The sequence below is a fragment of the Symphalangus syndactylus genome, chromosome 15 (genome assembly GCF_028878055.3).
Source record: "Symphalangus syndactylus isolate Jambi chromosome 15, NHGRI_mSymSyn1-v2.1_pri, whole genome shotgun sequence".
Lineage (NCBI taxonomy): Eukaryota > Metazoa > Chordata > Mammalia > Primates > Hylobatidae > Symphalangus > Symphalangus syndactylus.
Window position 1 is genome coordinate 86360074 of NC_072437.2, and position 4214 is coordinate 86364287.

The window sequence follows — 4214 nt, forward strand, 5'->3', positions numbered from 1 at the left end:
AGTTTTGTGGAGGCTCTAATTCTGTGCTCTTTTTCCAGAATGCTATGTTCTTAGTCACTAATTTGCCTTATGTGACTTGACTAATTAGTACCCTCAGGATGGGAAAGGCCTTACATGAGCAGCAGGAAATTTTAGGGATGTGAGAAAAGGTGGCTGAAAGAAAGGGAAGGATCTGATAGGGGACTGAAGAGTGTTAACGTAACTTTGGCTCCCTTCTCCATGTTTATGCTGTCAGCAGAAAAACCAAACTCTGCAAAACATTTCAAAGAGGTTTATTCTGGGCCAATATGAGTTACCACGGCCCAGGGAAAACACAAACCCAAGAAGCTGTGAGTAAGGGGTCCCAAGGCAGTCAGACTGTAACTCTGTTTTAAGCATTTCAGGGCAGCAGAAGCTACAGGCAAAGTTGTAAATTGATACATGGAGGTTTATACATTGGTTCAACCCCAAGAGGTGGGATATCATGAATTGGGGGACTTACAGGTCATAGGTGGGATCAAAGATTCTTTAATTGGTTAAAGGAACAAAGCTCTGTGTAAAAACTTGGAGTCAGCTTAAAGAAATGTTTAAGTGAAAGGAAGGAAGCTTGCTAGTCATCATGTGATGCTATGCCAGAGTCAGGTTATGAGAGCAAGATACAATATATTGGGTCAAAATGACATGTTTAGCCAGATTGATGGTCTGTAGATATGACTCCCTCCAGGACTTTTTTGGAAAGAATTTTTAGCAAAGAGAAAAAGGTCAGAGTTCAGTCCTCAATGCTCTCCACAAAGACTGTTCTGTCTGAACCCTGTGATATAAATCATGCCATGGGACATGGGCCTGCTCCTCTCCAAGGGCCATTGGCTGGGTCTCTTAGGGTCCAAACTGGAATCTTCTGATTCTCACTCTCATACAATATTATGCAAAGAAAAACTCCCTTTTGGAAAAACCCCCTTTTGGAATCCTTAATTTGGCAATCTTCCAGTTTGCTCAACATACTAAAAAAAATTAGATAAAGAGGTAAGTGTGTATGTATGTGCATGTGGGGGGACGCCAGGGATGGGTGGGGAGAGGGTGTCATGTGACCCACGCACTGCACAGTTCTCTGGCTACTTCCTCTCCCAACTCTGATTGAACTGGAGTGGATATTAATGCTCACTCCAGCCTCAGCACCTCTCCAGAGAGCTGACACTGCTTGGGAACCTAAATTATTCTTTTTGAAGGGAGAATTACATATGAGAGACTGAAAATCAAAACAAACTAAAAAGGATGCAAACTCACTATGAATTAGTTAAGTCTATTGCGTGTCTTATGGCAAGTTTACAACTTTCTCCCTAAATTTTGGGTTTCCTTGGTTGGAGAAGGTAAATGTAGATGTGCTCCCTAGGACTACCATAACAAAGTACTGCACACTTGATGGCTTAAATTAAAGCAACAGAAATTCATTCTCTCACAGTTCTGGAGGCAGAAGTCAGAAATCAAGATGCCAGCAGGGCCACGCTCCCTCTGAAGGCTCTAGGGGCAGTCTTTCTTTTTTTTTTTTTTTTTTTAATTTTTTTTAAATTAATTAATTAATTTATTTATTTATTTATTTTTTTAATTATACTTTAGGGTTTTAGGGTACATGTGCACAATGTGCAGCTTTGTTACATATGTATCCATGTGCCATGTTGATTTCCTGCACCCATTAACTCGTCATTTAGCATTAGGTGTATCTCCTAATGCTGTCCCTCCCCCCTCCCCCCACCCCACAACAGTCCCCGGAGTGTGATGTTCCCCTTCCTGTGTCCATGAGTTCTCATTGTTCAATTCCCACCTATGAGTGAGAACATGCGGTGTTTGGTTTTTTGTCCTTGCGATAGTTTACTGAGAATGATGTTTTCCAGTTTCATCCATGTCCTTACAAAGGACACGAACTCATCATTTTTTATGGCTGCATAGTATTCCATGTGAGATGGTATCTCACTGTGGTTTTGATTTGCATTTCTCTGATGGCCAGTGATGATGAGCATTTCTTCATGTGTTTTTCGGCTGCATAAATGTCTTCTTTTGGGAAGTGTCTGTTCATGTCCTCTGCCCACTTTTTGATGGGGTTGTTTTTTTCTTGTAAATGTGCCACATTTTCTTAATCCAGTCTATTGTTGTTGGACATTTGGGTTGGTTCCAACTCTTTGCTATTGTGAATAGTGCCGCGATAAACATGCGTGTGCATGTGTCTTTATAGCAGCATGATTTATAGTCCTTTGGGTATATACCCAGTAATGGGATGGCTGGGTCAAATGGTATTTCTAGTTCGAGATCCCTGAGGAATCGCCACACTGACTTCCACAATGGTTGAACTAGTTTACACTCCCACCAACAGTGTAAAAGTGTTCCTATTTCTCCACATCCTCTCCAGCACCTGTTGTTTCCTGATTTTTTAATGATGGCCATTCTAACTGGTGTGAGATGGTATCTCACTGTGGTTTTGATTTGCATTTCTCTGATGGCCAGTGATGATGAGCATTTCTTCATGTGTTTTCTGGCTGCATAAATGTCTTCTTTTGAGAAGTGTCTGTTCATGTCCTCTGCCCACTTTTTGATGGGGTTGTTTGTTTTTTTCTTGTAAATTTGCTTGAGTTCATTGTAGATTCTGGATATTAGCCCTTTGTCAGATGAGTAGGTTGCAAAAATTTTCTCCCATTGTGTAGGTTGCCTGTTCACTCTGATGATAGTTTCTTTTGCTGTGCAGAAGCTCTTTAGTTTAATGAGATCCCATTTGTCGATTTTGGCTTTTGTTGCCATTGCTTTTGGTGTTTTAGACATGAAGTCCTTGCCCACGCCTACGTCCTGAATGGTATTGCCTAGGTTTTCTTGTAGGATTTTAATGGTTTTAGGTCTAACATATAAGTCTTTAATCCATCTTGAATTAATTTTTGTATAAGGTGTAAGGAAGGGATCCAGTTGCAGCTTTCTACATATGGCTAGCCAGTTTTCCCAGCACCATTTATTAAATAGGGAATCCTTTCCCCATTTCTTGTTTTTGTCAGGTTTGTCAAAGATCAGATAGTTGTAGCTATGCGGCATCATTTCTGAGGGCTCTGTTCTGTTCCATTGATCTATGTCTCTGTTGTGGTACCAGTACCATGCTGTTTTGGTTACTGTAGCCTTGTAGTATAGTTTAAAGTCAGGTAGCGTGATGCCTCCAGCTTTGTTCTTTTGGCTTAGGATTGAAAAAATATGGAACGCTTCACGAATTTGAGTGTCATCCTTGCGCAGGGGCCATGCTAATCTTCTCTGTATCGTTCCAATTTTAGTATATGTGCTGCCGAAGCGAGCACTAGGGGGAGTCTTTCATTGATTTACCAGTTCTAGTGGCTCCAGGTGTTCCTTGGCTTATAGCTGCATCACTCTAATCATTTTACATGGCCTTCTCCCCTGTGTGAGCTTGTTGACACTCCTTTGTCATCTCTCTTACAAGGATACATGTAATTGTATTTTGGGCTCACCTGGATAATGAAAAATAAACTCCTTGCCTCAAGATCCTTAGTTAACCACCATTTGTGCCACATAAGGTCACATTTACAGAATCCAGAATTTGAATATGGGCATGTCTTTGGTGCCAATGTTTAGCCCACTACACTAGGTAATTCTTTTCTCTGTCTTATCACAGAACAGGCTCTCTTACACATAAAGTTGGTTGCTTTCTAAATTCCATGAGGTTTCAAGTTTGTTTCCATTGTTCCCCTTTCTTTCTTTCTTTTTGTTTTTTTGAGATGGCGTTTTGCTCTTGTTGACCAGGCTGAGGAGTTCAATGGTGCAATCTCGGCTCACCGCAACTTCTGCCTCCCAGGTTCAAACGATTCTCCTGCCTCAGCCTCCCAAGTAGCTGGGATAACAGGCACCTGCCACCATGCCCAGCTAATTTTTGTATTTTTAGTAGAGATAGGTGTTCACCATGTTGGCCAGGCTGGTCTTGAACTCCTGACCTCGTCATCTGCCCACTTCGGCCTCCCAAAGTGCTGGGATTACAGGCATGAGCCAGCACGCCCAGCCTGTTCTTCCACTTTCTTAATGACCTAAATAGAAACGTGATTCACGCTGACTTCTTCCTTTGTATTTAATCTTGGGCTATGAAAACAAACTACTGTCTCTGATGCCTTAGCAACTTAATAGTGCTTCTGATCTTTTGAAAATCACAGGTTTGTGTTTACAGAACATATCCTCTAGACTCAAGCTTATGTCTCTAAAAG

The 4214-nt window shown here is 41.4% G+C and overlaps 1 non-coding gene across 1 annotated transcript; it reads right to left on the reverse strand.

Annotated features, from left to right (window-relative positions):
* Window positions 1-3195: 3195 nt before the first annotated feature.
* Window positions 3196-3302, reverse strand: LOC129464302 (U6 spliceosomal RNA). Its single transcript, XR_008651529.2, has one exon. It is a non-coding gene; the product is annotated as a U6 spliceosomal RNA (small nuclear RNA).
* Window positions 3303-4214: the final 912 nt, after the last annotated feature.